This window comes from Ceratosolen solmsi, unplaced genomic scaffold (assembly GCF_000503995.2).
Source record: "Ceratosolen solmsi marchali unplaced genomic scaffold, CerSol_1.0 scaffold9, whole genome shotgun sequence".
In the NCBI taxonomy this organism is placed as follows: domain Eukaryota; kingdom Metazoa; phylum Arthropoda; class Insecta; order Hymenoptera; family Agaonidae; genus Ceratosolen; species Ceratosolen solmsi.
The window spans coordinates 680,996-693,630 of NW_011948452.1; the positions used below are offsets into that span (position 1 = coordinate 680,996).

Genomic DNA, 12,635 nt, shown 5'->3' on the forward strand with positions numbered 1-12,635 from the left:
ATAAGTTCAAATATATATTATGCGTAATTGTATATATTATATATATTGCAATAACGCATGTCTATTCGATTATCCAAATAAACTTAAAAATACCACAGACGGTTATTATTTACCGACTATTATTATCATCATAATCATCATTATTTTATCAACTGATAGATTTAATTATTTTAATATTATAGATTTATAGTATGAGAGAAGGAAATTCTTTGTAATTAAGAATATATTTTTGTCTAAATGAAAATATATCCTAGATTTATTAAATAATCATTCATTTCTAAAGTAATTAAATACTTATTATTTAAAATACTATTTCGATTGGTATTTTCAGTGATAAATTCAAACCTCATACTCTAACTAAATTATTCTTTATAAACATGATTACATATATAATATATCCTTAATGTACCAATTACTTTGAAATATTAACATCAATTAATTGATTTGTGTAAATTTTCATATTCAAATGCATGTTTTCTATGTTGTAATACAGAAATATATTATTGTATTATTATTTATCAGCTTTATTTTGTATTTATCATTGATTAATTTGGTGATTTGGTTTCAAAATGATAAATTATATTATTTTTAAATGAAATTTTATTACGGTTTGACCTAAATTTAAATGAATTAATATAAATGCATACAAATACCACAATTTTAAATATTATTTTATTTAATACTATTTTATTATATATCAATAACTAAAATTATTGAATGATAATTTGATAATCTAATATTTTTGAAGTGCAAACAATTTTATAAATAGTTTGAATGATAAAATTAGAAAAATCGTATATGATTTAAATGTCCTAATAATAATTACATAGATAATAAATTTGGATTAAACGATTCCACTTTGTATCATAAATAATTTAATTTTTTAATAAAAAGGCAGAAAAATTAAATTGAACGTTCCATTATTATTTGAATTATTTATAATTTAATTTTTCTAATTAGAAATTGTAAATTTTCAGTGTTATACGCTTCTTCTATATAAAATATGATTACAATTACATATAAAAATATAATAAAATAATTGGTCTTGCGGGAATTCAACACTGATTTTATGGATATAATAGATTATAATGTTTATTTATTTGTTATGATTAAATACTTGGATTTCCTTCTCAATAATTTCTTTATTTTGTCAAATTCGCAGTTCGTACGTCTATTTGATATACTCTATTATATCTTTATAAATATTGAAAGAAAAAAATATGAATTAAATCGATGCTTCTATTTATGTGCACATGCGCGCGCGTGCGCGCATACTTCATACGCACACATCGATAATAAAGTTGTGTAATATTGTAAAAACATATTGAGCATATTGAAGAAGTCCTTTGACATCGGAAAGCGAGTTTTTTTACAGCATTAGCTTTCATCAGCTCATTGAAATATATTTTCTATTTTATTAATGGCACTCTTTCTTCAAAGGGTAGTATTATGGCTTGGACTAGATTTTATCAGAGAACTGAATTTAGAAAATTAATCATTTCTTTTATAAGCTTTAATAATGCACTATACTATACTATTAGAAATATCCACCAATTTTATTAATAACAACATACAGTTATATCTTATAATTGTTTTGATTCTTTTTAGAGATATTGATAATTTAGTGCTCTGAAATTACTTTGTTTAACAAAGTATTTCATTTGTTGTCATCATAAGAATATTTAATAACAAGATCAATTAAATTTTAAATCGTTTTTTTTAAATAATTAGATTTTGAAAACCAGTGAATAAATTAATAATAAGCCTAAATTTAAAAAATAATGCATTTCTAATAATAAATTCTATTTTTTCAGTTATAAACTATTATAAAAAAATATCTACGTTAAAATCTGGTTATTAAGTTACCAAACATTTAGACAACATAAAAATAAATAGAATAACAAAAGAATTGTAAAAGATAAATCATAAAAATAAGAACTATTATTATTTACTCGCAGAACGATATTTATATGTTAATTGTTTTCAACATAAGAAATCTTGAATTTTAGAAAGAGAAAATTGTGAAGCAGCTCTCGAAGACTTCCGTGTAAGGACAATAACGTTGATTGCGACCTTGTTCAACAATAATTAATTATAATTGTAAACCTCTGTCTGCGCTACAAGATAATGTTATGTAAAAGAAAAGAATGAGAAAATTAGCGAGAAGTAAAGAAGAAGGTGATACAGCGGAAGGGAGAGAAAAAATATATAGAGAGGAAAGATGATAGAAGGAGAGAAAGATGAGAGAGAGTGTGAGAGAAAAGAAGATAAAAAACGGAAAAACTCTGATATAAACTGTACATTATAAACTAGACACATTGAATCAAGCTGAGTTGACTCAGCGTGATAATTATTATTTTGATTATTATAATAATTATAATAATTTTATTATTTTAATTTTAATTATAGATCATCATATCTGCAAATATAATGTGAGAATCAATGGCGATAAAAATACTTTTGTAAAAGTTCTTGTGTGCAGAAGACTTGCGAAGGTAATCATGTAAAATAATATGACTATAAATAGGTTTTAAGTTCAGCCTGTAAGTTAGACTCATCGACAGTTATAGATAGTTCAAATGCGTTAATATGGAAGAATGCAAAAGTGAAAGAAGAATAGTAAATAATGAATTATGAATAAATGTGAAAAATGAATGGAAGAGAGTTTGTAAATGGTTATTGATATGCGGAATGAAATAAAATAAAATGGAGATGCATCCATGGTTCTCTAAAAACATGGTTAAACAACCAATCCGTTAAATTTAGTCCATATGAGAAGCGTTTGTGTATAACTATACAATCTACAAGTAGCCAGGAAAAAATTATGAAGAATACTATGTATTTATACTATAAATATTTATGCTATATAAAGTATTTTGTTTCTACTTTCTATTACAAAATCTGCATAAAATATAGGCATGCAAATATACAGATGAAAATGCATTCAAAAAAGCAAGCATATGGATATGGACAAATTAAAGCATGAAATGAAGGTTCGATTGAGAAAGAAAAAATGTTTACTTACCACTAGTAATATTATCACTAATAACATAATAAATGTGCCATTTTTCCAAATTTTCTAAGTTTTATTTTGTATTCCCATTGAGCCTTTTGTTTTCATAAAATATGATATGACATATTCATAATTATTTTCATAATAGATGAGTATTTTTTTTTTAGACTATAGAATAAATACTATTTTTCAATCAACAAAATATATTGTTTAATTAAATTATCCTTATACAAAAATTTCTTTTATAATAATTTCGTTTATTTGCGTATTCGAAAGTAAAAGTATAAATAGAATTTCTCAACTTTATTATTACAAAAATTTCCTAATAAATTAAAGAATTTTTTTTAATATTTTGTTGTGCATTTAATTTATTTCTTCTGTAAGTGACGTAAAAAGTTAATTAATATTGATAATAGCAATAATACTTTATATTGAAGATTTTTGTCTTGCATTAATTATGCAAATCGGCATAAATGTTTTTAAATTATAGTATTATAGTCTAAATTACTTATTTTTTAATGTAAGAATATCTATAAAAAAATGAAGTATAAATCAAAGATTTATGTATTATATATTGTAATAATATAATTTTAAACAGGAAACATTTTTTCGAAAAATGAAAAACGTAAGCTTAATTTATAAAAATATTTACGAAATGAAAAATCATATTTTTTTACTATTTTTAATGTTTAATAAACAGTAAAATAATGTGTTGAATTCACTGTTTTTAATTGCTATTTAAAATATTTTATATAAACAAGTATAGTTAATGTTATGTGAATTTAAGATTATGCATTTCATTAAACAGTTAATGGTAATTTCGTTTGTCTAATCATGTTTTCCTTTACAATGCAATTTGTAAAAATATTCTGACTGTAAAATAAAGTAGTAAAAATAGTTTCTTAATATAAAATAAAATATTAAGTATTTAATAATAAATAGTGTAATTTAAAATCAATTTTTCATTATTGTTTTCATTTTAGTATTATCATTATATTATTATTTAAGAAAATAGAAGTAAATTAATTTTTAACTAAAGTATTTTATCTTAAAATTGAAATAATTGACTAAATTTCATATAGAGATGCCTATATTAACTTATTAATTTTATGAATATTAGTTAGCAAAAAAGTTATCATAATAGTGATTTTTCAAGATTATTATTGATTTTTGTTTTTTATAATATATGAAAATATAAAAAAATATATATATATAAATGATATGTGCAAATTTATATTAATTGCATACATAAATACACTTATTTCAAGTATCACTTTGTAATAATATATAACAACATTTTATAATTTTAAGTTTAAGGAAAAATTAATTTTTTATACTATAAACTAGAAATATTAATTATACTTAGTTCACTTTCTATATTATAAACATTATTTATAATTCTATAATATATATATATATATATATATATATATATTTATAATACTTAATAATTTTACATACTAATTATACTGTTTTCATTACTTATTATAAATTGATATCGTTAAATTAATATGTGGTTATAGAATCAATCCTATAATTATCCTATTATTTTATCTTAATATTTATGCTATTTATGTTATTACAAGTATTTACTATTACTTTGATTCATCAAATATTCTTTATATACATCTTGTAAAAAATCATTTTTAATATCCTTTTGAAATAATAAATTTTAAATTTCAATTTAATGATATTGTTTTTATTAATTATTCAAATAATATTTTTTGAACTTAAATTTTAATAAGTTTCCTAAATATTAAATTACTAAATATTAAAACTACATTACTTTTTTAATTTATTATATATACATAAAATATTATGGAATGAGTAAGAATTATCCAAGTGCCAGTTTTTATCAGTCCAAAACTGAGAATTAGTAATAATATTATCGAATTATGTATTCGTCGATAGATAAATATAGTATATAATTTATTTGATTCTCGGGGTCTCATCATCCTAGGGATATAGTTCATTTGAAATTTCAATAAATATATTAATTTAAAACTAATTTACAGTATACGCATATTTGTAAGCAAGAAATACACTACACATTTAATTATTCAATAATTTTTATTATTTTGGTATTTTTTTTTATAATGAGTTAAAATATTAAAACGATTTTATAAATTTTTAATATGTAACTATTAAATATTTTTATAAGTTGTATGGGTAGTCTTATATTACATGAGTTTTTCTAATTTATTTCAAGTACTGTTTAATATTTTTTTTTGTCGTTATTTTATTTATATATTTTTTATATTAAATAAACTTTTTATTGCAGTGAATATATCTAAAGATTTTATGAGTTCAATAATAATGCAAATATTCTCAACAATCTTACGAAATTTAAAATAATTCAACGTATAATTGATTTATCCTGTACATTGGGAATAGTGTTGTAAATTATTATTGTATGTATTAAGATTTAAATACATTAAGAATTCTTGGATTTACACAAATTTATTTAATGTTAAAATTATATAATAAATATTGAATATATGCGGGTACATTTTTCTTAGAATTAAAAAAAAATTTTCGAACTACATATTAAATTATAATATAAATATAATAATATAATATATAATTATAATATATAAATATAATATATATAATATATTATATAATATATAAATATAATATATATATAATATATAATATAATATAAAATATAATATATAAATATAATATATAATTATGTACTCATATTAAATATAAAAAATATTTGTTTATTAAAAAGTAAAAACCTTTTGAAGAATACATTCAATAATTTGTGTAATATTTCATTCATATAAGCATTTTAATATTTAATGATCATTTATAATAATTTATTATGATTTTAATTTTAAATTGTCACTTTAAACTTCAAAGATGACATTAATGAATAATATAAGTAAAGATTAACTTTGTCTCTATCATTTATTTTTATACTCATCTATATTTTATATGTTTTTACGTAATATTAATAAAAAAAAAGCTTTTACAGCAATTACTTTACTTCCCAGTCCACAATTAAAAATTTGATATAAAATTCGGTTTTTATTAAATAAATTTGTCATACATAATTGTTCAATTTGATACGACAGTGAAATTATAAAATATTACTGTAAACTGTTTACTCTACTATAAAAAATGTATGCTAAGGTTATACAAGTTAAATTGTCAAACAAAAAATTAAAGTATTAATTTTCACAAAAATATATTTATTTTATACACGCATTAGTAATTCTATCAGCTTTTACTTGTATAGTAAAATAATGAAGTTTAAGGCATTTAAGAATGTTCAAACATTTATAAAAATTATTGTCTTTTAATACACTATCTCGTATTGTAGAATGCAACTATTACAAAATCAATAAATCACATTGTTCGAATTTATAGTGATGTTATTCTTGGCTCGAACTGCTAATGCTTCAATAGCTTAGTTTGCCGCCCGCCCTAGCAGACGCTCGGGAAGGAGAGCGATGGAGGGGGTGTGCAAGAGTCGTGAGAGTTGGTTAATTATACATTTATTATACAATTTATTACACAATTTACATATGGGTGTTGTAGAATCTTCTTAAATTTTATATGAAGATACGATTTCTTGAACATCTTTTTATATACGAGGTGTCACTACACAAGATGCCTTGAAATCGTTGAATTGATGTTGAATTACAATTACACAGGTAAATAATTACTGCACACTTCTTGTCAGAGAGTGTGATATAATGTTAATGGTTGTATTGTGCCGGTTTTGCCGCCGGCTGGCAATAATTTGTGTACTCACAGCGATATCGTAGTTTTGATCTGATCCAGGGGTGAGTTGGTCACAAGAGCAGGCGGCAAAGCAAATGCGTGCAGGATGCAGTAGTCTTGCTCTGAATTACTAACACTTATTTCTGCGTTGAGTTATCTTCAGACTGGCTTCTATGGACAATTAGTTTCTATTACTTGACTTTCCTTAAGATAGCCCTTGACTGCCCACTCGAGCCTTTTCTTGAATTATCTCTGCGGACAGTACTTGACTGTCCACAGCCCTTGGCTGCCCACGCGGACAGCGTATTCCAATTGTCCCCCGCGGACAGCGACTTTTTGCTGCCTTGTTCCCATCTTTAAGGCCTCTTGCCATGAGTACCCACTCAAGGAGCTTCTGGTCTTAGTTTTCCAATCAAGACGCACCGCTTTTCGGCGGCATGATGAATGTGCACGCCCTTTTCCCACTTCATAAGAAATTAGGCTGAGACAATGAGAATATCGAAGGGGTATCTCTGGCGGCAATGCGCGAAGTGGAAGATTTGCCCCTCTCCGGGACTCATCGTGGTGGGGGTGATTTTTGGTCAAGCGTCTTTGCTTGGCCTATGCAAGCAGCAACATTTGTCGTTCTTGGCAACAATGCATGCTTGCTGGTGGCATTGAAGGCACACGTGCGGCGCAGATTGCCGAACGTCGCACGTACCGTGTTTCGGGTTGCAATAGATTTTAGGAAATGTTTTTCACTCGATTGTTTTCAAATATCTTACGCCTCAAAATATTCTCGCGTAAACTGGCTAGCCGGGTTTTGATGGTAAGTCGCAAGGGTCTTCATTGCATTCAAACAATTACTACGTCTGTAGTACGAAAGGCAATAATGGCTGCTTACGAGTTCACAGATGTACAAACCTTTTCGAGTCTCATGCAACCTTGGCGAGACTTTCCTAGTTTTTTGTATCCGTTCGATAATTCTCTCTTATCAGCTGTTGAAATTTTTTCTAGTAAATATATTTCGAGAGATTTTCTTTTCAGTCTCGAACACACATCTACTGCTATTTTATAAAATTATTAATAATTGCATAATTGATGGACGTACATTACCCGAATTTGTATGAAGATATAATTTTTAATATGAACTTTATAGAATTATATCCATTAAGCAATAAATATATTTGTATTATATTATTTAATAGAAATATATTTTCTTAATTAAAAAAGTAAGTATTAATCTACTTATATACTAAGGCTAAGTTTATAATAAAATATAAAAAATAGTTTTTGAGTATAATGATGTATCTATTTAATATGTAAGAGTTTTTTATTATGCTAATTCTGTTGACTATTCAATAAATTGAATCGATACTTGACCCATAATTTTTATAATTATTTTAATATCAATTTCTTCAAAATTGATCAACGTATTAAAATATATTTAAGAATAGACTATATTATATACCATAAATCTATAATCTCACTTTTATTTATTTATTTTAAAAAAGTTTTTTTTGATAATGCTATAAACTGATAAATTCGGTATAATTATGTGACATTAAACATTCATGTCACTGTTATTTAAAAGTTTTCTTTTAATTATTGAATGAATAATAATTTACATTAACTAATTATTACAGTTTACAAAAGAAAATTATATCAAAATTTTGAGCATTTCATAAAATATTTAAAAATATATCAGTATTTAATTATACTTAATTTCTAAAGTGTTTACTAGTTTTCATTGAATAGTAATACATATATTCAAATAAATTAAAAATTTGTAATGCAATTAATATTTGTAATATATAATGAAGCAATTTATTATTTAAAATTTAATAAGAATACATTTTTCATATAAATTGTTAACAAAATTCATATTTCCACTACAGTTCATTATCCAAAAAATTTTCAGATAACTCTGAAAACAAAAATTAATACAGTGAATCCACTGCGTTTATAAATCGTATAAAAAATGGTTAAAATTATATTATTTCATTATAAATTAAATATATTATCAATTTTTGCTATTATTTGTCTTATAATATAGAAAATGTATAAAAATATAAAATCTAATTCTAATTATTATAAAATGAATATAATTTTCATCTTACATTCCTAATTATACTAGATATTTAGGATATATTATTATTATTAACTTTAATTTTAATTTATTTATAGAATGCAAAAAGGTAAACTATTTTTATACTCACATTTAATTATAACTGTGTATTGTATATTTAATTATTACATATTATTGTCAGAAATTATAAAGTATAGGAATTAGAAAGATTTTCCATTAATCTATATTATTTAGCAACAATCGTTAATGACGTTTTTAAATAACAAAAAACAATAATCACATTTCACATTTCTTTCCTATAAATAATACGAGACAAAAATTATTGTGCATTGTGAATAATATGAACTACATATGTGATAAGCAAATCGAACCGAATGATCCCAGTCACTATCTGTTACTCAAGTCAATGTTCATTAAAAAAATTTTGACAGATTATAACTGTAATGATAAATCAGTTGTATGTCTAGACGATAAATGAATTATCTAGTAATTATAGTTTATAAATTTTTTCAATAACGACAATATTTCTAGAGCAAGACTTTTTATATATATAGTATTTATCACTATATCAAATTTAATTTTAGCTTTAATATAAGATTGTATAATAGTTGTTTTTACTTTTGTTTGATTGCAATTCGAAAATTGCTAATTTTTATATTAACTTTACTGACGCTTAGATTTTGTTAATAAGTTTAATAAGAGCACTATAAAATTTATAAAATTCTTTTCTTTGCAAGTCGATTAATGCTTAAAATATTCATTCATAGTATTTTATTATTTCGGTTAATAATTCAAGATGTTTAAATTCTATTATTTTTATATATCTATTGTTTTAATCGGTAAACGATCACTGCATGCTACGAATAATTTAATTTCTTATATTCTTTTATGCAGATATGATTCCGAACTTGTAGAAGTGTATTAGTAAGTTTAATATGAATTATAAATAATTTTTCTTTCCAATTGTATAAATTATTTCCATACATATTTTTATAATAATCGTTGAAGTTTTTGATAATATATTTAAATTTACAAAATTTGTTATGAAAATAATGAAATAATCGATATTATTTGATAATTATTAAATTAAAACAATAATTTAAATTAAAAGAAATTTACTAATAAAAAGTAATGAGTGTTTATATAAATATTATTATTGCGTGTTGCAATATTCCCCAATGAAAATGTCATTATATCAATAACAAATATTAAATTATACAGTTAATAATAAATAGTTTAAATTTTACTTCTAAATTATTTTATTAGTATCAAATAATCTATCTTAATTAAACTTTTATGATATATTATAATCTAGAAAATTCTATTATTTCAATTACATTTGTAGGTTCATAATCTATATTAGATGAAATTTTTTAATACTTTTTTGTTTAAAATGTCTTTATATTAAATGATTTAAACTACTAAATATTTATAGAATGAAATATAGAAAAAAATTGAAGCTGATTATTTAGTTTATTTATAAAAATTATAAATGAAATGTTTTACAAAATTTTTAACAAAAAGTCATTCAAATTAATTTATAATATAAAAATTCTATTTTCCTTCTTCTAAAATTTTTTTCTTCAATTCATACAATATTATTAATGAAAATTGTTAAATTCATTATTTTAAACTATATATTTGATTATAATACATATAAATGATAATTTTACTCACGATATATAACTATGACGTCAAGTACACTATTTTATATATTTTTATACAGAATCAAACTAACCTATTGTAGTAATCACACTACGGATATATTCTTCTTTAACATTTGATATGCTAAGTAACGTAATATGACAAAATAAACAATCAGTACTGTAATATTCAATGCATAATTAACGTCCAACATAGCTACCTCCTTAAGTAGAACTTTTGGTATTCGAAAATGACAATAAGTTAATTCTGTTACTGGGCATGGTAAATGTGGTCTGTTAAATCCGTAAATTGCTAAAATCATTGCCTCTACAGCATATCTTAAGTAACTTATGTAGGTTATGTAATACATAAATCGTGGCATGTGACTGAAAAATACAAGAATACCAGCAAAAGTAAAATATATGGCAGTTATAATAGCTCCTATAAAGGTTCCGTTCACTGGATTAACTGTTGCACCTAAAGCAAGGCCAAGGCTCTCAGATACAAGGCATATTAGAATAGATACAATAAGAAACATAAGGTATCTACTCATATCTGGTGGTTGATTACTTAAAAAATATGCTATCGTCGAATAAATGATGACCAAAAATACTTGAACAATTAGATTCAATATCAGATTTGCTATATAATATGTTTTTAATTTGTACCAATTGTTGAACTGCTCTTTTCTAATAATCTCTAGTTCTGAAGGGAATTTTAAAACTGCTGGCATCATACTTGTGTAGCTTAAATAAACCGAGCATACGATGACAAAGCTAAGATTATTAACAACTTTTAAACCATTCGATCCAATGTCACTATATAAAAGTCCAAGTATGGTTCCCACAAAAATATGCGATACAAATTTAAGATGTGTATTTGTCCTGTCTCTAAATAATTGCAAAACAGAACGGTTCAATAATATCCAAAATCTTGTTAATTCTGATGGTTGAGTTTTTAATACAGTTGTTTTACCTACAATACTACTATTTATATTATTTTCAGATAAACACAGAATGCCTTTAATTGGTGTAATAGCTCTCCAGGAAGTATCTGTAGCAGCTGAACTTAAAGTATTGTTAAAATCGCCGTATTCTTTACTAATTACTTCTATTACGTAATCGGCAGGGTTATGATACTTAGGGCAGTGGAATCCGAACTTTTTTAAGAATTTAACAGTATTTTTGGTATCACCTTGATATACACAGCATCCTTCCGCTAACAAATACACATGATCAAACATTTCGTATATAGTAGCGTTTGGTTGGTGAATTGTACAAATAACAGTTCTACCTGCTCTGGCTAAATTTTGTAACATAGCTACACACTGACGCGAAACAGAGGAATCGAGACCAGTGGTAGGTTCATCTAAGAACATTACTGGTGGATTATCCAATAGTTCCAGGGCAATACTGAGGCGTTTTCTTTGCCCTCCGCTCAATTTGTTACAACGGGTATTTTTCATTTTATTGAGATCCAAGATATCAAGTACATTGTCTATTATCAATTTTTTGGTTTTATGATTTAAATTATTGCCAAGTTTTAAATTACAAGCCATTGTTATAATTTCATCAACTGTAAATAGTGCAGGTAAGTTTCTTTTTTGTAATGATTCCAATCACAATTTCCTTGTCGTGATCGAAAATTTAAATTACCCGTTACATTGGTTTTTTGAAAGCCTGTCAAAATATTAAGCAAGGTAGTTTTACCAGCTCCTGATGGACCCATGATTGCGGTAAGCTCACCAGATTTAAAGCATCCATCTATTCCTTTCAGAATTTGCTTTTTAGGTTTTCTAAAGCCTACAGGAACCGCATATTTGATATTACTAAATTCAATATCTAAAAATTCAGTATTAGGTAAATTCACTAATATAGCTTTTTGATACATAATTGCATTTATTCTACGTGGATCACAATTATTTACTTTGATGTTTAATTTACTAATTTAATTTGATTGATTGAATGCAATGATTAATGAACATTGACTAGTTACGCCGATGCTTCACAATATACTGCACTTGATAGACGCAATGAGGATAATATTGAATTATCGCGCTCAATACTACTCCGAACACTTATCACCATTAGCTTATTTCGTAAATTAGTCGTGTTAAGTTTTCAAAATGTAAGCTTCGCAAAAAATGTATAAGGAAAATACAAATAATGATTACAT

At 24.1% G+C, this 12,635-nt stretch overlaps 1 pseudogene; it reads right to left on the reverse strand.

Annotated features, from left to right (window-relative positions):
• Positions 1-10,566: 10,566 nt before the first annotated feature.
• On the reverse strand, positions 10,567-12,351 carry LOC105366672 (ATP-binding cassette sub-family G member 1 pseudogene; annotated as a pseudogene).
• Between the last annotated feature and the right edge of the window lie 284 nt (positions 12,352-12,635).